The sequence below is a fragment of the Brienomyrus brachyistius genome, chromosome 19 (genome assembly GCF_023856365.1).
Source record: "Brienomyrus brachyistius isolate T26 chromosome 19, BBRACH_0.4, whole genome shotgun sequence".
In the NCBI taxonomy this organism is placed as follows: Eukaryota; Metazoa; Chordata; class Actinopteri; order Osteoglossiformes; family Mormyridae; genus Brienomyrus; species Brienomyrus brachyistius.
Window position 1 is genome coordinate 14,771,925 of NC_064551.1, and position 27,622 is coordinate 14,799,546.

At 41.8% G+C, this 27,622-nt stretch overlaps 1 protein-coding gene and 3 long non-coding RNA genes across 10 annotated transcripts in view; 2 read left to right on the forward strand and 2 right to left on the reverse strand.

The window, feature by feature from the left end:
- The window catches only part of LOC125714564 (uncharacterized), a 51,341-nt gene extending 24,972 nt beyond the window's left edge, over positions 1-26,369 (reverse strand). Inside the window, exons 1-3 of one of the 3 annotated variants that reach the window (XR_007383776.1) lie at positions 25,379-26,369; positions 22,390-25,042; positions 20,444-21,566 (exon numbers count right to left, since the gene is read on the reverse strand). This is a non-coding gene — a long non-coding RNA (uncharacterized LOC125714564). The other 2 variants (XR_007383778.1, XR_007383777.1) reach the window with 2 other exon arrangements.
- The window catches only part of LOC125714558 (trichohyalin-like), an 83,420-nt gene that overhangs the window by 15,258 nt on the left and 40,540 nt on the right, over positions 1-27,622 (forward strand). The window lies entirely within an intron of this gene.
- LOC125714567 (uncharacterized) lies at positions 505-5,374 on the reverse strand. Its single transcript, XR_007383782.1, has 3 exons — positions 4,911-5,374; positions 1,923-4,574; positions 505-1,099 (listed from the first exon to the last, which is right to left on the reverse strand). It is a non-coding gene; the product is annotated as an uncharacterized LOC125714567 (long non-coding RNA).
- LOC125714563 (uncharacterized) lies at positions 5,658-26,882 on the forward strand. Its single transcript, XR_007383775.1, has 2 exons — positions 5,658-5,755; positions 26,547-26,882. It is a non-coding gene; the product is annotated as an uncharacterized LOC125714563 (long non-coding RNA).

Here is a 27,622-nt window from a genome sequence, read left to right on the forward strand (position 1 = left end):
GGGAACAGACACTCAGCAATCATGCGTCTCGTGTTCTGTTCCCCGAGCAACAAATGCATACATCTTTTATGGCCTAAAATGCAACAGTCATCTGACAAATCAAGGACAAGTCGGATATCTGGACGTTCCAGTTACTTCTGGCTCTTTCGAGGTCCAGGCAGTTCAAAGAAGGTTTGGCCATCTGGAGATACCAGTTTCTTCTACTTTTTCAAGGTCCACCTATCAGCTTACAACAAGTCTATCTATTTGGGACTTTTCCTTTTGCTATATCATTCTGGGACTCGTTCTCTTTTTCTACATTGTATATTATCCAATACCATGCATTCATTTTATAATATCTTCTGCAACAGCTTACTTCTCAGATCATGCCTTTGCTTTGACCTAGGCCTCTTGCTTAACAAGCAATACATGGGAAACATGTTAATTCCTCTATAGAAAATAGAAATTTCTTACTTAAGTAGATTTGCATTATTGTTTGATACATTCAATTATTGACAAGTAAATTTCATTATTTCAACCACTATGTGTAAATCAACAACACATTATAAACTCAATTGTTAATTACTGATTAGGTAATTCATTTTGCATAATCATCTATATTCCGTTATTGATTACTGATTAGCATAATCAAGAATTTTCTATCACACTATCCTTATATAAGGGACTTTGGCTTGGATTTATTTTATCAGGACACTGCTGATTTAAGGACTTCAAGACACTGTAAACACAGCGGGCAGTCCACAGTGCGTTTCCGCTGATATCTTTCAGGTAAGAGCAGTGCTGATAAATGCTATCAATGAGGTAATCTTTCAAATATGGCAGTTTAAAAAATCTCCTGATATATCATGAACATTGGCTTATCAATAGTCTAGAATTTTGAGTATTCCACTGGGTTGTGCAAATTAGGGAGCAGCGTGTGGCTCTGTGCGCTAAGCCTGTGTGCCTGTAATCAGAAGGTCGCAGGTTCAAACCCCGCCTCAGACTGTGGGCCCTTGAGCAAGGCCCTTAACTCCCAGCTCCCTGGGCGCCGCTACGGGTGGCAGCCCTTCGCAGACAACTTCCTCTATGAAAAAAGAGCAAGTTGTGGGAGACAATTTCCCTACAGGGACAATAAAAGTATCGATTATTATTATTATTATTATAAATTAAGTATTTAATTTATAGGCAAATATTGATTTAACAAATATGTAACCTTTCTACAAAACGAACACTTGTTTGCTAGTTTGAAAATAACAGAATAAACACTGAATATTTTGTCGTTTCATTTAAAGGCACCAACATTTAAACACGGTCAAATCTTTCTTATCCAGAGTTACAATAAAAGCAAATCTGCTGAGGCTGCGACTCTGTTCTCAAAACTGTAAGTTCATCAGAGGTGGAGACTTCCAGTCCACAGGGCACAAATCCAGACCAAGATTTTGTTTCAACCAACCAGTAGTATAAGAAGTCACATTCACAGAGCACTCAACTGATTGGTTAAAACAAAATCTTAGTCTGGAAAAAAGACATTTTGCAAGCAAATCCAAACACAAGTGGACACATACACCGGTTCACCCTACGCCATTTCCACACTAATGAATTTACAGCACCACTGGGTAGGAATAAGGCTTGATGCAATAAACCATCTATAACATTATATAACACAGATCTGCTCAAAGAGAAGAGGCGGAAAGCATCAAGGGAAATAACTTGAGTGAAGGAACCAAACTAGGCAGGGAATATTGCCCCTCCCCCTGCTTCCTGGGGGTCATAGATATGGGGGCTGAACTCATATACCTGATGTCAGGGTCATGCTGAGAAAAGTTCTGTTGGGCTAAAGAGACGGGAATATGGAGGCTCATGGACTCAGTTCTTAATTAGACTGGCCCACTGGAGTGTCCCGAGGCCCCATGTCACACAGGGTATTTATGTCCCGGCCTCACCTTCTTGCGTGCCGCAGCAAGGAACACCCTCCTGCTCACTGATGGATGTTTCCTGCGCTGAACAGGGTCATGAGCAACATCTCAGAGGCCAGCTACACACCAGCCACAAATCAAACCCAGCTACATCAAGGAGAACTGCATCTAAGTGAGACCTTGTCTATAGTTCACTTAGTGTCTGAAAAACAAAATGGCATGGAACCTTTTTAAGTTAACAGTGAAGGACATTAAAATGCTGTATTCCTCAACCAGCCTGAATTTCTGCTCAAAGCACTGACAGCAATGAGAGTTACTATGCCTTTGCTAAATCACACTGATGAGATAGATGCATGACCTTGTACTTTTAAGCCATACAGACAATAGTCCAAATTAAGTTTCTCTCAGAAGACTTTCTCAGTAGTTTTTGATTGCACAGGCAAAATTGTCAAACACTGACACTTATTTACAAAACTGCAGATGCACAATGAAGAATTAACAACTGGGTACAAAAGAAATGCTTTAACTGTCCTGTAAAATATACCTCAACAGCATGCACACTTACGCGCCAACAGGCCAATCAAACCAATATTTGCACAGCTGTGAAAATGTACAAAGTGCAATCAGCAGAAGTCCTGTACAATATTTTCATACATGGAACATGTTGGCACAGTGTAGACACACAAACCATATAACATAAAAACAAACTAAACACAACAAATAAGGAATAAAAAAGCAAAGTATACTCGTGGTATGCTTATATTTTATACAAAAATGCTCTGAGGGCAGAACAAAACGTGATTGGTTCAGAGAGATTACCAATCAGATTGTACAGGGGGTGGGTCCAAGCAACTAGTGGAGGCAGGACCAAGACATCTGATTGGTCCTGCCTTGTCTAGTTGCTTGGACGCACCTCCTCCTGCAATCTCCAGTCACCGAGTTCCCCAGGAAACTGATCTTACCGACCATGTAATCAGATAGAGGCGGTTGTCTGCCTTCCTTGGGCTGTAGATTGCCTGTATTTCATTCCTTATTCTAGGAATGAACAGAGAAGACGCATATTTCTCCATCTTTAAGAATAATAATGTCCAGTCACATGCTTTAAGCACAGGTTGTCCAAAGAAATCAAGGCCTGCTCTTCTGAACTTCTGTAGAAATCCAATTGAGAAACTATTTCATGAAGACAAAGGGAAATGTGAAAAGTCTATAAGCAGTTCAATGTGTCCCTAGAAATGCAGGTATCCCCAGGAGTAAGATATCAAACCAGATATGGACTACATTGCCTGACACGTTCAGTGACACGTCAGCATCATAACGCCTACTGAGGACAAGAATATAGATGATAGAAATCACTGTTCACCACACTGTGTTATGCTTTGTCTGGTGTACGGTACGGCGAGTGTCGAGTCCAGCAGATATATACTAGTGGGCGGTCACTGGAGCACTCCGTAGCGTCCGTCGAGTGTACATGCCTCCGAGCAGGGTGCTCAGCAGGAGCTCACAGCAGGAGCTTGATTTTGGGTTTCGATCAGACTCCCTGGGTAGAAAATGCTGCTAGCACACTAACAGCACATATAACCAGAGTGCAAAAGCACTCAGGGTGTGAGATGAAATTATTACTTCGGGGAACAAATTTAATAAGGTCACTTTAAAGATAAAATTACATAAAATATAATTCTGAGGCGAATGTCTATTATATCTCCATATGTGTTTGAAATTGTTAGATGCCTTTCAATAAACCATTTCAATAAACAACCTTGTGAATGATTTAAAAGCAGCAGCATCTATCTTCATTATTTCACCAGCATAAACCTACCAGTTTTCACCTTTCATGATGCAGTATTTGGGATACGAAGGTTTTGGGGGTGTGAATGTAGTATTCTCAATCAGACTCCATTTGAAAACTGCTCTCAGGTTCAAACATGCAGCCAAAACATAAAATAGATACATGTAAACAACACACAGCTCTGTAAAAAATTAAGAGACCACTCTATATACTTTTTAAAATCTGCATTGTTAAATTCTGGTTTAATCCTGGTTCTGCTGGCAGAAGGCTACACTGTGAGGCAGGCTGCTTCCATGCTCATGAGTTTCTAAGACCGCAGTACACAGGTAGAGGGCAGAAGCAACCTTCTAATGCCAGAGATGACCATCAACTTATCCGTCAGTGTCTAACAAATCGGAGGATGACCTCAAGTGACCTTAAAAAAGAAATGGAAAACAGTATGAAGTGTACTGGTGGGACAGGCTCCTAGAAGCAGCGGTGAAGACCCACAAAGCAAGGAAGAAGCCCTTCATCAATGAGAAGCAGGGAAGAGCCAGGCTGGAGTTTGCAAAAAAATGTGTATTTTACACAGGCTCATACCCATAATCTATAAACTGAGAAATGAGTGAAACTGAAAAATTTGATGCGGTGTGGGAAAGGGGGGCCACACTCCCCTAGGAAACTGTAAGGGGTTGCTGCAGGAGGGTAGTACTCGCTGTGGGATATCAGTCACTATTCAGGATAGACAAGATTCGGGGAAGGGGGGGGGGCTGCTGACCGTATTTCACCAGATACACGTTCTCAATCAGGAGGGGGGAGCAATTAGTTGTACTCTGGCTTATCTTACTTGAAGTCAGTTGGATGCACAGTCAGACGAAGTGGGTTGGTAAGTAAGTTTGTATTTATGTATGGTTCTATAACAAATAAACAGGAAAAACAAATTACCACAGTGCTTACAATGGTTATTACCACAATACACTAACATAATGCATAATTGTACCATATCGCCTTAACATTGATAAGTTCGGCTATACCCACAACAATACATAACATTAGCAGCAATTCGTATTAGAGGGAATGATTGGACGGGAAATAAACGCAAATATCTTTCCGAGGTATACAACGGAACACTCGTCAGCGATAATTATAACAGTACGCAAGCTAGGTCACGTTAACCTAGCCGCGCAGTTAAGTAAACCAAATTAGTACAGCGTCACTTATCACTTATAGTCAATAAACTTAGTACTTACATTCGTCAGTGACGCATACATAAAAAAACCAGGGACTCCATTTACTGCCAGGAACAACTAAACTAACTACACATAAACTGCAGCTCGCCGACGTGCTGCCTATTCCTTCAGGCTCTCCCGCGCGCTCTCGTCACGTGTGCACCCACAGGCCTTTGCACGCAGCAGTGTTCCTTAAAGCTACACGAGCCTTTCTAACATGCGGTCTGTTTCCAGAGATGTATATAAAATATGCATACATAATAAATGTATATAAAATGTATATCGTATATGAAGTGTATATAGTAGGGATTAGCATTATACTACTGTAATCCTCTACGCTCATTTTCTCAGCAGTGCGTTTAGTTATGCCTTACTCTGTGACATATTACAGAAAGACTGGAAGTTCCATACATTCTAATTGGCTTTATTCCTCTGTTCCTGTTTATCTAATTAAGGTAAATATGGAAATTCATACATTATATGCTGCAAAATATGAGCTGAATAAAGCATATAAAAAATGCAGAGAATTTAAAAAAATGGAACCACTGACCAATCATGGCACCTACATTTGAATTCTAGAACACAATGTTACCGTGACAACTCTGATGTCATCATTCTGAAGGTATAAATTGTGCTGTAGGCACCAGTAGCACTTCAAAACAAATCTGATTTCGAACGAGACGCATCTCAAAATGACTTGGTTTTCTCTGAAGTGCTTTAGGCCGCCAGCGGTACCAAACAATGCTGGGGAGGCTATAGAAAGGAAGGAAAAAGGAAGAAAGAAAAAGAAATCCTGGCTGAAGAAGTTTTTTGAAAAAAAAATTAAAGGAAAAAAGGCAATGGTGGTGGAGAGCCAGGCAGTGGTGGTGGTGGTGGAGAGCCAGGCAATGGAGGAGGTGGTGGAGAGCCAGGCAGTGGAGGAGGTGGTGGTGGAGGTGGTGGAGAGCCAGGCAGTGGAGGAGGTGGTGGTGGAGGAGGAGGAGAGCCAGGCAGTGGAGGAGGTGGTGGTGGAGGAGGTGGTGGTGGAGGAGGAGGAGAGCCAGGCAGTGGAGGAGGTGGTGGTGGAGGAGGTGGTGGAGAGCCAGGCAGTGGAGGAGGTGGTGGAAAAGTGCAAGGCAGTGGAGGAGATGGAGGAAAAGAGCAAGGCAGTGGAGGAGATGGAGGAAAAGAGCAAGGCAGTGGAGGAGATGGAGGAAAAGTGCAAGGCAGTGGAGGAGATGGAGGAAAAGTGCAAGGCAGTGGAGGAGATGGAGGAAAAGTGCAAGGCAGTGGAGGAGATGGAGGAAAAGTGCAAGTATTGGTGGTGGAGTGCAAGTATTTGCGAAGGAGAGGCAATGGCGAAGGAAAGAAAAGCAATGGCGAAGGAAAGAAAAGCAATGGCGAAGGAAAGAAAAGCAATGGCGAAGGAAAGAAAAGCAATGGCGAAGGAAAGAAAAGCAATGGCGAAGGAAAGAAAAGCAATGGCGAAGGAAAAAGCAATGATGGAGTACAAGGCAAGGGAGATGATGCAAGATGAGGAAGCCAGTAGTGGATGAGACTGAAGAGAACATTGACTATCAGTACTAAAATATGTAAATATTTGTAAATACTTGTAAATAAAGCATTAAAAATGAAGACTGTTGTGAAGGTGTTTTCAATTGAATGTGAGTATATGATGTTAAATGTCAGGAATATTCCAAATGTGTATTACACGTGTTGCCGATAGGGGCCATATGGTTTGGGTGATAAGGTTTGCCTTTAAACTTTAATAATGAAAATATATTACATGTATTTGTTGCATTTTTAATTACGTTAAGGAATAAAACATAACGGAATGAAGGTAAGATACGTCCAGCGGGGACCCGTCCGGCCGCAGCCATGTATTGTTAGGACTAGGCACAAGCGCCACGGCGTATTTTAAAAGCACCAAAATGTTTTGAAGAACTTTAGCGTTATTTTAAAAGCAGCAGGCGGAATTTAAACGAGTACAAACATGCCCGAAAGAAGAACAGGAGCAAATGCTGAGTTTAAACAAGCACAAGCGAAACCAACAGAGCACGTTTTTTTTTTTAAAAAAAGCACAAACTTATTTAATCAACATGCTTAAAGAATTAGAAGAAACTTTAGCGGTATTTACCAGTGTTAGGTTGAAGAAAGCATTTAAACAGCAAACTTAGAAGAAATGGGCCAAAAGGCGAAATGAGTCCCAGAGCTCGGCCATAATCGGCAGGTCTATTTGAACAACGCGGTCCGAAATGATAAACCGAAGTGGCCAGCCCGTTTCAAAATGGCGACACCAGCGGAGCGCCTGTTATTTCAAATAAACGTTATGGTTATAGGGGTTTAAGTAATGAAGCACTTTTCTGCCAATGTGAATAATAAAGTAAAACGCTCTAAGCATTTTAACAAGAATCAAGGAATAACGCGGTTAATTCTTGATTAAATTAGCGAATGCGCTCTCCGCTGGCTCGCTCTCATGTAGCGCATGCGCATAGAGCCACACAGTTCTCTTTAAAGAGCCGACTCTCTTGCGTTAATTTATTTAAAGAATTAACAGGGTTATTCCTTGATTCTTTTTTAAAATAACGCAAAAGTTTCTCTAAAACATTTCGGTGCTTTCTTGTGGTGCCCAAAGCACAGAATACCCAGTGCTCTGACTATGCTGCCTCCTGGTAAGGGCAGAAGGAACCCCTAATGTTCCTTCTGTAACGTGGCTAAGTTTGAACCCTCCCCGCAAAGGGACAATAAAGAGGCATGCAAAAATAAAACCCAATTCACTTTATTACAAATATCTAAAAACAATTAGAAAAAGAAGGCTGCTGGGGGGGGGGGGGGGGGCTGACTATCCTCCAGATAGTAAGGTCAGATCGGCACCCGCAGCTCTCAGCTCAGGAGGCCCCTGGTGACAAAGAAGAGGGCAAAACCACACAGCATGCAACACGACAAACACTACACACAACAGTACAGTGTCCACTCAGTGTGGCACCCCAACAGCAGAGAGCAAAAGCCTGTGCAGATACGGCCTTGTACAGAAAGATGCCATGTACAAACATAAGGGGAGTGTAGTGGCCAATGTCCACCGTCCAAAATACAATATTACAATTACACTTACAACTTAGCCCATAGCAACAACCAGGGCACTAATTAAAGAAAACCAAAAGACTATCAAAAGCCTAAAACAGCGGCTAGTCTGGTCCTTTGCAGGACGAGAAGCATTCCAATGCTACAGGTACAAAGAAACAATCAACAAAGAAACATAGACCCTTTTAAATCCCACAGTATAACCCAAGTTACCAGAGCCTCAATGTCTGTAGCCCAGCAGCCTGTAGGGGATCACGTCAAATGATAAAATTCCAAACAGTCACCTCCACGTCCTCCATGAAGAGTTACATGCTGCTAGCAGTCACCCAAACCCTCAAACAAACCCTCTCCTCCTTTCCTTACCCACAGGGAAGAAGAACCCACCCCATGACCAGTTGTAAAACACAGCAGCAAGAGAATGAGATTCCATCTTGGCAGCCTTTTATAACTTCCTGGTAGGTCATATGACCTGGCTCAAGTGGTTGCCAATATAGTGTAATTACCAGTGCCATGCAACTACTCCAACCAGCCCGTGCCTACTCCTAACAACCCGTGCCTGCGGCCGGACGGGCCCCGCTAGATGTGTATGCGCTAGCTTGCCTTCATCCTGCCATATGCTTTATTATTCCTTAAAAACGTAATTAAAAATAACACAAATAAATACATGTAATGTATTTTTATTCTATTAAAGTTTAACGGCAACCCTTCTCACCCAAACCATATGGCCCCCTATCGGCAATGTGTGGTATATGGAGATAACCCCTCGACCAATCAGAATAAGGGATACGCTCCCCCTCCCGCTTATGATGTCATAAGCGGAGCCAAATTTAAGCTCCGCCCAATGTACCACAGACTATTTTTCTAAGTACAAATTATTTGAAAATACGATTAAAATAATTTAAAAATACATTATAACATGTCATAATTACAAACTATTATTAAACTGTAATAAACCAAATCGTGCTAAATACTATTTTTAAGTAAAATAATCTTTGTAATTTAAAAACACATATATACACAATCTGCGATGGGCTGGCCCCCCATCCTGGGTTGTTCCCTGCCTCGTGCCCATTGATTCCGGGATAGGCTCCGGACCCCCCGCGACCCAATAGGATGAGCGGTTTGGAAAATGGATGGATGGATATATACACAATAATTCAAATAAGTGCTAAGTACAACCTATGTTTAAATAAACTGCAATAAATCAATTTGTGAAATCGCCCAGCTGCCGTGAAGCAGTAGTGAGCGGAAATGATACTTATCTGCTCATGCACAGTCCAGTTCGGGTTTCCGGTCTAAACTGGGTCGTGACATGTGCAAACGAAGGCATAACAGTGAGGCATGTGTAAGCTGTCAGTAAAGTAAAACCTGCCCATAAATTAAAGATTGTATTAACTATGATTCATTTGTTCTTTATTTAACGTTATTAAGAAACCCAACAGGAATGGAATATGACAGAATATGATAAGGTTATGGCCACCTCCCCAAAGACAGTCGGCCACAAATTACTTAGAAGTAAGTCCGTTAATACTTTTATCTTTTATGTACTTTTATGTTCCCCTTTTATCCAGTATGTAACAGTCACTGGGCTGCATAGAAGGATTCAGTGACCCATGTTCGCTGCCTTTTCAACTGAATATCAGAACATCTTCCAGCAATTCGTCAGCTTCTCGACTTCATAGTCTTTCGAAATTGTTGTATAATTCCAAGAAATGTGTAAAGCTTCTGAAAAACCCTATTACCTACCTGAGTGTGTAATGACCCTCTGTCCCCTTTCCTTGATGGAATGGTACTCTCCCTGTAAGTCAATAGGAGCAGTCTAAAGCCTGCATACTGTTATTGCTCAAGGCCACATCATTTGCTCCAAAACCGAATAACCTAAGGAGATAATCCTGCCTGCAGAAGGATGTGATCTTAGCCACAGCTCATTAGATGAGGAGAACCCCATTAAGATTCGGTGCCCTGTTCCAATGTGTGCTGTAAAGAACTTAGTCTGAAAGTCATATCACCGTGGATAGGTAACTATAGGAATGCACTTTCCTTATGCTACTAGTAGCCTAGAAATAAGAAGATCTGTCAGAATTTGATGAACTTGTCTTCAAAGTTGAGTCATCAGTCCTAACTATGTTTGTTAACACATCAATGATGTGTTAATGATGTGGTCTGAAATGGACTCGACATTGGAGACCGTGAATGATGTGGTCTGAAATGGACTCGACCGCATGGCCTCCACAGTCACGTAAATAAGCAGAAAATCAGCCACCACTATTCCAGCACCCTCAAAATATTCCCACTTTGGTTAACAAAACATCGAAATGCCCTGAGAGAAATGCTGGTGTCAGAGGTTAGGTAGGGATGGAGACAGAGCGTGGAGTCGGTGTACAGCAGAGATAAAATGCGGGTTAAATGTTCTTTCCACACGGCTTCGAAAAGGTGAAAATCTATCACCTGCCATTTTTACATTGCCTTTGTTTCCAGCTTCGGTTGACTCATTTACCATAATACCAGCAGTTTGTCTACTTTCAGCTTTACCGAGAGTTATTTTAATGATGTTTTTCCGAAGAGGAACTTTCCCGAACCTTGGTAATAAGCCAAACATTTGCCGGGGAGCACAATAGAAGCAGCTTATTACAGTTTAGGACATGGTGTCCTGAACATTTCTGTTAACCGAATAGAGCGAGTTAGAGGACAACCTTTAAACAGCCACCATTATTCTCGCTCAGCGGCCATCCTGCTGGGAAGCCGAGCAGCTTCCTGTCTTCTGGCCCCAGTATGCTAATGAGAGATGCTCTTTTTCTATTTGAAAAAGCTCATAATCACACCTTTAAGAGCACTAATAACAAAAATATCCATCTGTCTGCCCGTCCGTATTCACCAGTCCCTACCCACTACAGTTATAGGGAAACGGCTCCTTTGGCTGTGGGCCAGTAACTTGCAGAAGAGCTCGCAGTCCATTTATGGATTCCCGGCACCATCCACACAAGCACATCTGTGCTGTCACTGCCTGCCAGTGACGACTCAGAACAAGCCCCAGGGACCTCCGCCGCTATCTGTCAATCAGCCATCAGCTCCAGCGAGAATGTCCACACCTTGTGCCTCCTTTGAAAGGCAAACTGAGTCAGGCTTTCTGACCAATCAGGGTCTCCCGGGGGCACCCACCACCAGCAGGTATGCTTCTGGGAGAAGGACCTGTCACGACCATGAAACAAATGTCACAGTGTTACAGAAACAAATTTGCTGGCTTCTGAAACATGCTGTGCAGCAACAGGAGCAAACATGGCAGCTCAGATCACTTCAGAGCCGCATCCGAAAGGCTCAAGACCGTTTCATTTACATTTTTATTTAAACCAGATACAGCAAAGCTAGAACGGTACACTGACTGCAGAAATGCGGACACACCACAATTTTTCACAAACAGAGCCGGGGTGCTGTACTGTGGTTACTTTGGTTACTTTGAAAGAGGTGCTGTACTGGGATTTGGCCAGTTTGAAGGAGGAGCTACACTGGGGTTTGTCCAGTTTGAAGGAGGAGCTACACTGGGGTTTGTCCAGTTTGAAAGAGGAGCTACACTGGGGTTTGTCCAGTTTGAAGGAGGAGCTACACCGGGTTTTGGCCAGTTTGAAGGGGGAGCTACACTGGGGTTTGGCCAGTTTGAAGGAGGAGCTACACTGGGGTTTGGCCAGTTTGAAGGAGGTGTAGGACTAGGATTTGAAGGGTACGGCCTGGAGTTCGTTCTGACTAAAAATCTCATGAAGAAGCTCAGCTAGATTTGTCTTGTGCAGTTGAGGGCTTCTGCAACTTCTTCTCTTTGTCACCTGACCTCCATAAATAAGTAAATTCATGGAGCCCAGGATTGTTGTTGGCTGTGCTTGTGTGCTTTGTAATAGGTAATCTATAGAACTGAATCGATATCCAAATGGATGAACCCTAAAACAGACCAGCAGCCCACCCAGGGAGTCTCTCTGCACTTCCAGAAGTAACTAAGCATATCAGAGAGTGAATCATAAAGAATTTGCATTCTTTACTGATACTATAAAAGACATGGCACATTTCTTTAGGAATTTTTGTAGCTGCAACAATTCCTTTTAAAATCTGTTTTTAAAATAGGATTCTGTAACACGGTCTTGGATGAAAATAAAAAGTCTGAGCAAATTGCCACATGGATTGTTCAATGTGCACAGACAGCAGCCATGTGAGAAGCAAGCGTCTGGAGGAGAGCGCCCAGCTTCCGGAAAAAGCCGTCCCGGTGAGATGCCAATTCTGCTGCGGCTGCTCCTATCCCACCCTCACTCCTGTGCTCCTAAATCTGAGTCTTTAGGTTTTCATCTTTCCTGACTAGTCCAGTGGGAGGGGCTTTATGTTCTGACATCAGCCGAAACCACATGGCCATGATGTAGCGTATTAGCTGCATCATTATTATGAATCATTAACAGTGCAGACACTATGAGCAATTTGCAGACCTCATTTGACCAATCACATGCTTTTGGGGGCGAAGCTGCATTACAGGGAGTTAATTCAGCTCAAATTGGGGGTGACAGGAACCCCACTCCACCCATTACTATTATAAGGATTCAACCTTGGTGCGGTATAACGACGTAAACTGCAAAGTCAAAATGTGTCAGGACAACATTTTCCATGTGACGCAGAACCCAAAGCTTGTGAGGGACCGCAGAGAAACGTCAGCGTGACCTAATCACTCATTGAAACTGTAGCGTTAAAATGCCCATATCAAATGAACCGGGGCGATGCAAAATGAAATATCACTGCAGCTTCGCTTAATTGTTTCACACTGTCCCGTTAGGAGCAGATGTCGTGTGCAGCCTGCAGCTGTACTGTATTCAGTGTGTAGCGTCTTTTCTGGATGTAGCTTAATAACAAGTTTGCTTCTTTTAAAAACGAAAAAGACAGACGCTCTTATCATTCACATGACGACGAGCAGGACAGGGAATATAAACTCCCCCCCACTCTGACCCCAGGGTCATCTTCTGCTGATGATCGTCCTGGATTGCCTCAGCATGCTTGAAGCCCCTGTAGGATCACACATGCACATATCACAAAGCTTAAATTCCAGGTGGCCTGAGACAAGGCCTAGCCTGGTACGAGAGGCACACATTGGCCTAAGCCTCAAAGTGGGTTAGTGACCCCACACACACAGACACACTTAAACACACATAGATAACAAGGGAGGCCAGCACTCCAACTTTTATTGCTCAAAGTTTTAACGACCTACAGACAGCAGAGTGGACCTCAAGGACAGGGGTCCCTCGACTTGGCACACAACCCCCTCCCCAGACATCCTGCCTTACATACCACTCACCCAACACCCTAAAGAAAGTTTCTTTTAAGTTTGGCTGTTGTATATCTGTATATTCATTTACTCATGACTACTAGTCTCAATATACAGATAGGTTATGTTTGTAACGTGTCCTAACTTTCACAGATTCTTTTTCCTTGACTGACAAACCTTCGCCCCACCACTTTTCTTTTCCACATTCCTCAGCAGCCCTTATCTGATCTTTGTATTCTACCATGCCTATCTAAGGGTAAGATGTGCTGTTGGAATGAGAATATGTCATATAATGTCTGTATAAAGGGTAACCTCTGATTGAGGTGCAACCTGGACCACCAGGTGTTATGTAATATAACATAACATAATAACATAATATAAGTAATCATTAATTAATCATTACAGATGGTATTCGGTGTGAACCGCTAGGCTGGTATAGCATGTTTGGTATCAAACCGATGGAAAATCACTTCAGTTTCCAAATCTGGTCAGTGGTTACCACCAGCCTAACGAAAATCATCAATACAAGGGAAATCAGCTTGGTCATGAATCTCAAAAGGACTGATACAGACCCCCTTCCGAAAGCCTGCCAAATGGATGGTCAGCCATTGGTCCAGAAGTCGAATTCTTGGTTAGTCCTATTCACAAACTTTACACTATAAAACCTGGCACCTCAGAACAAAGCCAGGAGAGGAAAAACAGAAGGGAGGAGAAAACAAAAGACCATCAGCCCGAAGAGAGGCAGAGAACATCAGCCCAAGAGAAGAGAAGCCAACAAGAAGCCCTCCTGAAGCTTGCCAGTGAAAGCCCAGCTGGACAGAGAACCGCAACCAAGCCCAAGATTCACCAGGAGAGAGAATCAGAGGGACTCCACTCCAACAACCGCTGCAAACACCACGCCTCCCTGAGTGCCATCACCTATCAGCTCATCAGCCACTGTAACCAACTACCAAGACCCCCCCCCCTTTCCTGCAGCCAAGTAAACCAACTTCCTTTCATTTCTAACAACCTAAACTGTCCTATTCACCTGCTATATTACTTTAGGTTTGTGTTTCCACAAACTGCTTGCTTTGCAGAACAGTTTTTCCCTTTTTAGGTTACTCATTTTAAATCTGGTCATTGCATTTTCATGTTTACATTGTTGGTGTCTATTCCGTTATTTCATGTTTATTGTTTAGGTGTAATGTCTGTCTTATGTTAGTTGTAGGAATAAATGTATGTCTTTTACACAACTTCAGCCTCCGTCATTGAGTGCTCACAATAGTCCCTGCCTCTGTGCGATCTGGCTACTACGCTCTGAAACCTCAAATTCGCCTGAAATATCACGAGACTCTCTCTCATCGGCCGCGAGGGGAGCTTCGCTACCGATCGTTTACGTTACCTGGTGTCGCAGCTCGCTGGACGAGCCTTCTAACCCAGGTTATTCAGCGATACTGGTTATTAATGAATCCCATTTAACTCTCACATTAACAGACTCACGGGGATTCACAATTGAGTTTGGAGGAGCCGATCATTCGGCATAACAATTGGTTAATAATCAGCATTAAATAATAATGAAGTTAATTAATTTCAAAACATATTGGTGGAGATATTCAAATTTGCCTGAGCTAATAATTCCTACACCCCCCACCCCTGCCCGGTCTGCCTCCACACCTGTCGCTCCTTATACAGAAGCTCCATTGCCTGCTTACACAGATAAGCCTCTTAGTCAAACCCTTTCCTCACTGTAAGAAATGCAGCTGTCATTCTCCTCAGTACAAAAAAAAATTAAAATAGCATGTTTGTCGTTCTTTCTGACGGAGTATCTCTGATACTGAGTTGTGGGGCAACACGGTGGTTAACATTGTCACTTTACACCTCTGGAACCAGGGTTCGAGTCTCCGCCATGATTCCATGGATGTGGAGTTTGCATGTTCTCCCCAAGTCGTTGTGGGGTTTCCTCTAGGTACTCCAGCCCACCCTCCCACAGTCCAGGAACACGCTGAGGTTAGTTGAAGATCGTGAGCGTGCCCTGTGATGGGTTGGTGCCCCATCCTGGGATGTTTGCTGTCTTCCACCCATAGACTTTCAGACCCGCCCCCCCCCCCCCCGTGCAGTTACTGAAGATGAATGGATCCAGCTGTGGTCAAGCTGCATGTAGCCTGTCTCATGAGTGGGCAGGGGGGGTGGTCAGTGTTACAACAGACTCATCGCTTTCTATCAAGCATCCCTGCAACCTCTGGTGTCACATTATGACAACCAAACTGAAAATACTACTGGAAGAAAAACCTGTGTCTGTTTCTGATGCATATGATGACAAGCGAGCAGATCTCAAGGTGAAGACTTAATGAGTATCGATGAGAAGGTCATGAAAATACAAACCATATTCATCTGATTAAAAACGGATAATATGCATCCTTATGAATGGAAGCTTTGACTGAAAGAGATGCTTCCTGCTGCATTTATCTGAAGGGTTGCTCAAAAATCATGAGTGAAACGGCCTTTATATAATTTAATTACAAGACTGGGTGCGTTTTACAGCTAACAAAACAGTCTGGAACAAAACATTGATTTTCTTTTTTAATGGTAACTGAGAGTCATGAAAAATCTACAGCACCGATACATCCCAAGGATATAATGGGCATCCGATAATTGCATCAAAATCTAATAAAAGCTGCTGTATGGTCAAACTTTTTCCAAGATCATTAAAGTCTAATCAGCTTAGATTAAAGCAAAAGATGTGTAACTGGCGGCTGTGAGTTTGGCAATAGGGAGTCCGCGTTGCATAGGTCACGCTCAGGCATCCATGGAAATCTCCATTGTAAAGGCACAACTTTTCAGTTAGAAGGCCTGGATTTCATCTGTAAATGGAAAGAACAGGTATGAAACAAAAACTAAGGTAACATTCAGGTCATTTATGTTCATTTATACCACTTGTATAAGCCTTTAAATAAACATTAACTAACCATTCACAAAACCTCAATAAGACATTCATAAGCCTGTAGTTAAAGGCTAACTAATCTAATACTAATTTCCAAAACATTAATAAACATTTATAAGTGAATGAAGGGGGGAAATTATAATAAACAAATCATTACTAAATGATTAGTACACCTGTATTTAATGTTGAACAAATTCTTTACAAATTCTTAATCATTTGTAATCATTTATTAGTAATGCGGTATGGTGGTGCAGTAGTTAGCACTGTTGCCTCACACCTCTGGGACCCGGGTTCGAGTCTCCGCCTGGGTTACAAGTGTGTGGAGTTTGCATGTTCTCTCCATGTTGTCGTGGGGTTTCCTCCGGGTACTCCGGTTTCAAAATGCAGTGCAAAGCATCTTTATTGCTTATACTGACCATTGTAATACATTATGAAGGTATCAATAGCGAATTATAGAAAAGAACTTCAATGGAGCTTACGAAATATTATAATCAATGCTATAATGCCTCATGACTGGCAATAGATGATGCTGTAATGCTTTATTAATTCTTATACCGAACATTATAATGCATTATGAATCTATCTATAACACATTATATATGACAGCTTTAAGTAAAATGATCATTTCCCGTTTTAATAATTTACAAATGTTTAGTCCTTAACTACATGCTTATAAATGTCTTATTGAGGGGTTGTAAATGATTGGTTAATGTTTAAAGGCTTGTATATGTGGTATAACTGAACATTATTGTAAAGTGTTATCAAAATTAATTTAGAGTACAACTGCCCACTTGATCAGGAGTTCAGGACACAATCTTTGTACAACGCAGAAACCCCAGACCTGGAGTGAGGAGATATTTACAGAGAGCAGAGATTTTCTTCTTGATGAATCTGCATGTCTCTCCCGGCCCCTTCCAAGTCAGTCCTGATTACAGCCTTTCATGTTTCTATTATAAACTCATTCACTGACAATTACATCGTCTTGTGTTAAGAAAGAAATTCCAGTGTGTCAGACAGAGAGCTCAGTGACATATTAAAGTGAATTCTAGACAACGAATCAATTAAATATAAATTAAGCACTAGAACAGGTTTTATAACAACAGAGGAGGTGAGATTCATTGACTTTTATACTTTGTCATGATAATAAAAATGTGTCTTAGTTGATCCTTCTTATTTTAATGCATCAATTAAGCAGATTTGCTCAACTATGCACATGAAGATGTGAACCAGCCCAGCTGTGGTACTGTGGAGTCTGTCTGCCGGGGTTTTCTCTGGGACCTTTGGTTACTCTCCGGTTATTTCTATAAAAGATGCTCAGTCCATGTGAACGCCCTGTAATGGATGGAGGGATGGATGGCGATCGGAATATTAAGTATAATTTTGATGATATGCAAGAAACATCCTATTAAATTACACACAGTTCATCTGCAGCACACCCACGAAGACGACGCTGCTTTCGGCTGCTTAATAAGCTCTTCCCATCTCCCATTTGCATCAAAGTCCTTCTTCAACTTGAGGTTCAACAAACAGTAATGAAAAAACAAGTGAAGATGTTCCAGCCCAGTTTTGGGAAATATTAATTTGTCAAGCCAAATCACTACGTAAGTAAGTATCCCTGCCTGCATTCGATGAGTTTTTCAGGATAAAATGCAAAACTTACACCATAACAACCTTTGCAATGTAATCGTATAAACCAAGGTCTCCCAGATATTGTGTAATATTTAGGGTTTTCCACAGCAGTCATTTGTCTTTTAAAATGGAATAATGCTCTTCCATTTATGACATCCTGCATAATTCTTTTCCCATAATGCACTCTGTATTTTTATATTATTGTCCCATAATGGAAGAATAATTCCTCCATTGTCAATTTCTAAAGAAGGAGATGATCATGAGTGAAAAATGTACGATTTTAGGGGCAGTTACTGAAAACGAGGGCCAAAGTGCAGGTGTGATGCAAATGTTTTACTGAAAGTAGTTTTACTGGTGTTAGAATGGAGATATTTCGCATAGGAATGTTCCTTCTCAATATTTGGTGGATAAATGACAAAATATGGGAATGAGAGATAATTAAAAACACAGTTAAAACTAGGTGGAAATCCAGTCACTACAATGAACAAAAACCTGAATGAGCTCACTCTCTAGATGTACGCCATCGGCAGTAGATCCAGAGTTCTGGAGACTGGAGAATATTTGGTGACCAGTCATCACTAATACTCATGAAACCCGAATCAAGGAGAGGAAAAGCTGGATCACTAAACAACAGAGAAACTGCATTACCTGAAGCAGTATCTTTACTCATTTGGTAACACTACTTGCGGGGCACATATATGTATTAGATACTCAGTTACTGCTGAAGTACAAATCATGAACAAATATAGTAGCTACTTGTCTTATTCCTCATTTGTCCCTTCAGTAGGTCCTTCAGTCGTTCACAAAGGCTTACAAAATTAACAGATATAGTGACAAATATAGCAACTGCTTGAGATAAAATGTGTGTGACAATTTATTCATAATGAACAAACAAAAAATAAGTGTTTCACTTGTGTTATTCATTACTTGTTCCTTCGGTATTTCACAAAGGTTTGCAAAATTAACAGATATAGTAACAAATACAGTAATTGCTTGACATACAGTAAAACATGTGTACACAAGTCATGAATGATGAACATGAGATCAGTGGGTAGCAAAGACTTAGACTGTGGTTAATTAACACACATGTAATAGCATAATCCTATATTATTGGTGCCCCCTCGAGTAGTGTTACCAATCAGATTAATCATTACAAAACAGGGTACAGTCAAACAACACAAATGTGATATTGTTCCTTCAGTTTTATACTGGTTGTGCATTAAAACCAATAGATATTTGCGCAATCTGCTAAACTTTATTCAGCAACCATGTCAGTTGATCACCTGGAAGATCTCTACAAGACTTCAATTTCTTTTCGCCTTTTTCTAAGTAAATATTTCATTTGCTCACTATTTGGGATCATGACAAAAACTGACAGGCTTCATCCCTGTAAGCATCAGTCCCTCCTGTCTTTGTACTAGACCCTTGTGTGTTTCCCTGGCTCCCAAGACAGCCACGTAGCTGAACGGGCTGCCTGTGTGGTACAGAAGCTATAACCCTACAGTCGTGGATTTGAGGCCAGCTTCCCCTCTTTTGTTTATTGGGTTTCTGATTTTCCTAGTGTTTAGTCCTTTGCTTCCCTGTTTTGGTGTATCCTTCGTTTGATATTGATTTGTTTATGTTCTGTTTTACTTGTTTCTTGATTTTTCTCCTAGGGTAGTACTTCCCTGTGTTTCCTTAGTTTCAGGTCCTGTAAATTCCTTACCTGTTTCAGTTTAAAGCTTTGTTCCCTTACCTGTTCTTTAGACTTCATGTAGTTAGTGCTTGTTAGTTCAGCACCATGGTTAAGTCTTATTTAATTGCTAACTCAGTTTGTGACACCTTGGGGCCCTTTGTTTTTGTATTATTGTTTTTTGATAAATCCCATGTTACTTGGAGCCATACATGGATCATTGCCTTCGTTCCATATGCGCCAAGCCACGCCGCCGTAACACACCCCAGATCGGACGGCTGACTCCTGTCTGCCTGAGATACACTTTCAGATCAGAGACATGTCATTGTGGCCTGGCTCTGAGGAATGCCCTGCTCTTCTCTCACCTGAGAAAGTGAAACCCAGGACACTGCACCGTGGAATTCAATTATGGACTCTGACTAGCCGCTATTCAGTGCGCTGCCTTCAAACAACATGTAATGCTCCCTCTGCAAATACTGATTCATACGAGCTCTTGGGACGCAGAATTACACGGATGTCCAGGTCTGGTGTGACCATCACAAGATTTTTTAGCGTGACTTTGTGTCTCCTTCCCGTGTCCCTTAGTGTCACAGCAGAAAGTCACAGTGTCCGTCTGCAGACATAGGTCACACCTGTGCCTGCACAGCTGGAGGGCACGTACAGCGCACCTTGGGGGCTTGATGCTGTAAACATATCACCTTTAGAGAAGAAGGATGTAGACGCTAATAATCCTGCATGTCTGCTCACTACTCTGGTGTAAACACCATGAGAGGAACACTAGGTGATCCTACGCCATAAATGACGACACACGGGATGCAGGGCATCAGCATTTCACTGGGTTTTTGCATGTCTTCCTCCAGTCCCAGGTAACAAATCCAGCTGTTTGGATCTGTACCCTAATTTTCAGCAACTGGCACCAGTGGTACTTTCTGCCTGTCTATTGTGGAAGAAATTTCTCGAAGTCCAATGTTTAAGTTTTTGACAGAACTTTATTATTCGATGAGCTCAAAGGGAACAGACACTCAGCAATCATGCGTCTCGTGTTCTGTTCCCCGAGCAACAAATGCATACATCTTTTATGGCCTAAAATGCAACAGTCATCTGACAAATCAAGGACAAGTCGGATATCTGGACGTTCCAGTTACTTCTGGCTCTTTCGAGGTCCAGGCAGTTCAAAGAAGGTTTGGCCATCTGGAGATACCAGTTTCTTCTACTTTTTCAAGGTCCACCTATCAGCTTACAAGAAGTCTATCTATTTGGGACTTTTCCTTTTGCTATATCATTCTGGGACTCGTTCTCTTTTTCTACATTGTATATTATCCAATACCATGCATTCATTTTATAATATCTTCTGCAACAGCTTACTTCTCAGATCATGCCTTTGCTTTGACCTAGGCCTCTTGCTTAACAAGCAATACATGGGAAACATGTTAATTCCTCTATAGAAAATAGAAATTTCTTACTTAAGTAGATTTGCATTATTGTTTGATACATTCAATTAATGACAAGTAAATTTCATTATTTCAACCACTATGTGTAAATCAACAACACATTATAAACTCAATTGTTAATTACTGATTAGGTAATTCATTTTGCATAATCATCTATATTCCGTTATTGATTACTGATTAGCATAATCAAGAATTTTCTATCACACTATCCTTATATAAGGGACTTTGGCTTGGATTTATTTTATCAGGACACTGCTGATTTAAGGACTTCAAGACACTGTAAACACAGCGGGCAGTCCACAGTGCGTTTCCGCTGATATCTTTCAGGTAAGAGCAGTGCTGATAAATGCTATCAATGAGGTAATCTTTCAAATATGGCAGTTTAAAAAATCTCCTGATATATCATGAACATTGGCTTATCAATAGTCTAGAATTTTGAGTATTCCACTGGGTTGTGCAAATTAGGGAGCAGCGTGTGGCTCTGTGCGCTAAGCCTGTGTGCCTGTAATCAGAAGGTCGCAGGTTCAAACCCCGCCTCAGACTGTGGGCCCTTGAGCAAGGCCCTTAACTCCCAGCTCCCTGGGCGCCGCTACGGGTGGCAGCCCTTCGCAGACAACTTCCTCTATGAAAAAAGAGCAAGTTGTGGGAGACAATTTCCCTACAGGGACAATAAAAGTATCGATTATTATTATTATTATTATAAATTAAGTATTTAATTTATAGGCAAATATTGATTTAACAAATATGTAACCTTTCTACAAAACGAACACTTGTTTGCTAGTTTGAAAATAACAGAATAAACACTGAATATTTTGTCGTTTCATTTAAAGGCACCAACATTTAAACACGGTCAAATCTTTCTTATCCAGAGTTACAATAAAAGCAAATCTGCTGAGGCTGCGACTCTGTTCTCAAAACTGTAAGTTCATCAGAGGTGGAGACTTCCAGTCCACAGGGCACAAATCCAGACCAAGATTTTGTTTCAACCAACCAGTAGTATAAGAAGTCACATTCACAGAGCACTCAACTAATTGGTTAAAACAAAATCTTAGTCTGGAAAAAAGACATTTTGCAAGCAAATCCAAACACGAGTGGACACATACACCGGTTCACCCTACGCCATTTCCACACTAATGAATTTACAGCACCACTGGGTAGGAATAAGGCTTGATGCAATAAACCATCTATAACATTATATAACACAGATCTGCTCAAAGAGAAGAGGCGGAAAGCATCCAGGGAAATAACTTGAGTGAAGGAACCAAACTAGGCAGGGAATATTGCCCCTCCCCCTGCTTCCTGGGGGTCATAGATATGGGGGCTGAACTCATATACCTGATGTCAGGGTCATGCTGAGAAAAGTTCTGTTGGGCTAAAGAGACGGGAATATGGAGGCTCATGGACTCAGTTCTTAATTAGACTGGCCCACTGGAGTGTCCCGAGGCCCCATGTCACACAGGGTATTTATGTCCCGGCCTCACCTTCTTGCGTGCCGCAGCAAGGAACACCCTCCTGCTCACTGATGGATGTTTCCTGCGCTGAACAGGGTCATGAGCAACATCTCAGAGGCCAGCTACACACCAGCCACAAATCAAACCCAGCTACATCAAGGAGAACTGCATCTAAGTGAGACCTTGTCTATAGTTCACTTAGTGTCTGAAAAACAAAATGGCATGGAACCTTTTTAAGTTAACAGTGAAGGACATTAAAATGCTGTATTCCTCAACCAGCCTGAATTTCTGCTCAAAGCACTGACAGCAATGAGAGTTACTATGCCTTTGCTAAATCACACTGATGAGATAGATGCATGACATTGTACTTTTAAGCCATACAGACAATAGTCCAAATTAAGTTTCTCTCAGAAGACTTTCTCAGTAGTTTTTGATTGCACAGGCAAAATTGTCAAACACTGACACTTATTTACAAAACTGCAGATGCACAATGAAGAATTAACAACTGGGTACAAAAGAAATGCTTTAACTGTCCTGTAAAATATACCTCAACAGCATGCACACTTACGCGCCAACAGGCCAATCAAACCAATATTTGCACAGCTGTGAAAATGTACAAAGTGCAATCAGCAGAAGTCCTGTACAATATTTTCATACATGGAACATGTTGGCACAGTCTAGACACACAAACCATATAAAATAAAAACAAACTAAACACAACAAATAAGGAATAAAAAAGCAAAGTATACTCGTGGTATGCTTATATTTTATACAAAAATGCTCTGAGGGCAGAACAAAACGTGATTGGTTCAGAGAGATTACCAATCAGATTGTAGAGGGGGTGGGTCCAAGCAACTAGTGGAGCAAGGACCAAGACATCTGATTGGTCCTGCCTTGTCTAGTTGCTTGGACGCACCTCCTCCTGCAATCTCCAGTCACTGAGTTCCCCAGGAAACTGATCTTACCGACCATGTAATCAGATAGAGGCGGTTGTCTGCCTTCCTTGGGCTGTAGATTGCCTGTATTTCATTCCTTATTCTAGGAATGAACAGAGAAGACGCATATTTCTCCATCTCTAAGAATAATAATGTCCAGTCACATGCTTTAAGCACAGGTTGTCCAAAGAAATCAAGGCCTGCTCTTCTGAACTTCTGTAGAAATCCAATTGAGAAACTATTTCATGAAGACAAAGGGAAATGTGAAAAGTCTATAAGCAGTTCAATGTGTTCCTAGAAATGCAGGTATCCCCAGGAGTAAGATATCAAACCAGATATGGACTACATTGCCTGACACGTTCAGTGACACGTCAGCATCATAACGCCTACTGAGGACAAGAATATAGATGATAGAAATCACTGTTCACCACACTGTGTTATGCTTTGTCTGGTGTACGGTACGGCGAGTGTCGAGTCCAGCAGATATGTACTAGTGGGCGGTCACTGGAGCACTCCGTAGCGTCCGTCGAGTGTACATGCCTCCGAGCAGGGTGCTCAGCAGGAGCTCACAGCAGCAGCTTGATTTTGGGTTTCGATCAGACTCCCTGGGTAGAAAATGCTGCTAGCACACTAACAGCACATATAACCAGAGTGCAAAAGCACTCAGGGTGTGAGATGAAATTATTACTTCGGGGAACAAATTTAATAAGGTCACTTTAAAGATAAAATTACATAAAATATAATTCTGAGGCGAATGTCTATTATATCTCCATATGTGTTTGAAATTGTTAGATGCCTTTCAATAAACCATTTCAATAAACAACCTTGTGAATGATTTAAAAGCAGCAGCATCTATCTTCATTATTTCACCAGCATAAACCTACCAGTTTTCACCTTTCATGATGCAGTATTTGGGATACGAAGGTTTTGGGGGTGTGAATGTAGTATTCTCAATCAGACTCCATTTGAAAACTGCTCTCAGGTTCAAACATGCAGCCAAAACATAAAATAGATACATGTAAACAACACACAGCTCTGTAAAAAATTAAGAGACCACTCTATATACTTTTTAAAATCTGCATTGTTAAATTCTGGTTTAATCCTGGTTCTGCTGGCAGAAGGCTACACTGTGAGGCAGGCTGCTTCCATGCTCATGAGTTTCTAAGACCGCAGTACACAGGTAGAGGGCAGAAGCAACCTTCTAATGCCAGAGATGACCATCAACTTATCCGTCAGTGTCTAACAAATCGGAGGATGACCTCAAGTGACCTTAAAAAAGAAATGGAAAACAGTATGAAGTGTACTGGTGGGACAGGCTCCTAGAAGCAGCGGTGAAGACCCACAAAGCAAGGAAGAAGCCCTTCATCAATGAGAAGCAGGGAAGAGCCAGGCTGGAGTTTGCAAAAAAATGTGTATTTTACACAGGCTCATACCCATAATCTATAAACTGAGAAATGAGTGAAACTGAAAAATTTGATGCGGTGTGGGAAAGGGGGGCCACACTCCCCTAGGAAACTGTAAGGGGTTGCTGCAGGAGGGTAGTACTCGCTGTGGGATATCAGTCACTATTCAGGATAGACAAGATTCAGGGAAGGGGGGGGGGGCTGCTGACCGTATTTCACCAGATACACGTTCTCAATCAGGAGGGGGGAGCAATTAGTTGTACTCTGGCTTATCTTACTTGAAGTCAGTTGGATGCACAGTCAGACGAAGTGGGTTGGTAAGTAAGTTTGTATTTATGTATGGTTCTATAACAAATAAACAGGAAAAACAAATTACCACAGTGCTTACAATGGTTATTACCACAATACACTAACATAATGCATAATTGTACCATATCGCCTTAACATTGATAAGTTCGGCTATACCCACAACAATACATAACATTAGCAGCAATTCGTATTAGAGGGAATGATTGGACGGGAAATAAACGCAAATATCTTTCCGAGGTATACAACGGAACACTCGTCAGCGATAATTATAACAGTACGCAAGCTAGGTCACGTTAACCTAGCCGCGCAGTTAAGTAAACCGAATTAGTACAGCGTCACTTATCACTTATAGTCAATAAACTTAGTACTTACATTCGTCAGTGACGCATACATAAAAAACCAGGGACTCCATTTACTGCCAGGAACAACTAAACTAACTACACATAAACTGCAGCTCGCCGACGTGCTGCCTATTCCTTCAGGCTCTCCCGCGCGCTCTCGTCACGTGTGCACCCACAGACCTTTGCACGCAGCAGTGTTCCTTAAAGCTACACGAGCCTTTCTAATATGCGGTCTGTTTCCAGAGATGTATATAAAATATGTATACATAATAAATGTATATAAAATGTATATCGTATATGGAGTGTATATAGTAGGGATTAGCATTATACTACTGTAATCCTCTACGCTCATTTTCTCAGCAGTGCGTTTAGTTATGCCTTACTCTGTGACATATTACAGAAAGACTGGAAGTTCCATACATTCTAATTGGCTTTATTCCTCTGTTCCTGTTTATCTAATTAAGGTAAATATGGAAATTCATACATTATATGCTGCAAAATATGAGCTGAATAAAGCATATAAAAAATGCAGAGAATTTAAAAAAATGGAACCACTGACCAATCATGGCACCTACATTTGAATTCTAGAACACAATGTTACCGTGACAACTCTGATGTCATCATTCTGAAGGTATAAATTGTGCTGTAGGCACCAGTACCACTTCAAAACAAATCTGATTTCGAACGAGACGCATCTCAAAATGACTTGGCTTTCTCTGAAGTGCTTTAGGCCGCCAGCGGTACCAAACAATGCTGGGGAGGCTATAGAAAGGAAGGAAAAAGGAAGAAAGAAAAAGAAATCCTGGCTGAAGAAGTTTTTTGAAAAAAAAATTAAAGGAAAAAAGGCAATGGTGGTGGAGAGCCAGGCAATGGAGGAGGTGGTGGTGGAGAGCCAGGCAATGGAGGAGGTGGTGGTGGAGAGCCAGGCAATGGAGGAGGTGGTGGTGGAGAGCCAGGCAATGGAGGAGGTGGTGGTGGAGAGCCAGGCAGTGGAGGAGGTGGTGGTGGAGAGCCAGGCAGTGGAGGAGGTGGTGCTGGAGAGCCAGGCAGTGGAGGAGGTGGTGCTGGAGAGCCAGGCAGTGGAGGAGGTGGTGCTGGAGAGCCAGGCAGTGGAGGAGGTGGTGCTGGAGAGCCAGGCAATGGAGGAGGTGGAGAGCCAGGCAATGGAGGAGGTGGAGGAAAAGTGCAAGGCAATGGAGGAAAAGTGCAAGGAAATGGAGGAAAAGTGCAAGGCAATGGAGGAGGAGTGCAAGGATTGGTGGAGGAGTGCAAGGATTTGTGAAGGAAAGAAAGGCAATGGTGAAGGAAAGAAAGGCAATGGTGAAGGAAAGAAAGGCAATGGTGAAGGAAAGAAAAGCAATGGTGAAGGAAAAAGGCAATGGTGGAGGAGAGTATGGCAATGATGGAGTACAAGGCAAGGGAGATGATGCAAGATGAGGAAGCCAGTAGTGGATGAGACTGAACAGAACATTGACTATCAGTACTAAAATATGTAAATACTTGTAAATACTTGTAAATAAAGCATTAAAAATGAAGACTGTTGTGAAGGTGTTTTCAATTGAATGTGAGTATGATAAATGTCAGGAATATTCCAAATGTGTATTACACGTGTTGCCGATAGGGGCCATATGGTTTGGGTGATAAGGTTTGCCTTTAAACTTTAATAATGAAAATATATTACATGTATTTGTTGCATTTTTAATTACGTTAAGGAATAAAACATAACGGAATGAAGGTAAGATACGTCCAGCGGGGACCCGTCCGGCCGCAGCCATGTATTGTTAGGACTAGGCACAAGCGCCACGGCGTATTTTAAAAGCACCAAAATGTTTTGAAGAACTTTAGCGTTATTTTAAAAGCAGCAGGCGGAATTTAAACGAGTACAAACATGCCCGAAAGAAGCACAGGAGCAAATGCTGAGTTTAAACAAGCACAAGCGAAACCAACAGAGCACTTTTTTTTTTTTAAAAAAAAGCACAAACTTATTTAATCAACATGCTTAAAGAATTAGAAGAAACTTTAGCGGTATTTACCAGTGTTAGGTTGAAGAAAGCATTTAAATAGCAAACTTAGAAGAAATGGGCCAAAAGGCGAAATGAGTCCCAGAGCTCGGCCATAATCGGCAGGTCTATTTGAACAACGCGGTCCGAAATGATAAACCGAAGTGGCCAGCCCGTTTCAAAATGGCGACACCAGCGGAGCGCCTGTTATTTCAAATAAACGTTATGGTTATAGGGGTTTAAGTAATGAAGCACTTTTCTGCCAATGTGAATAA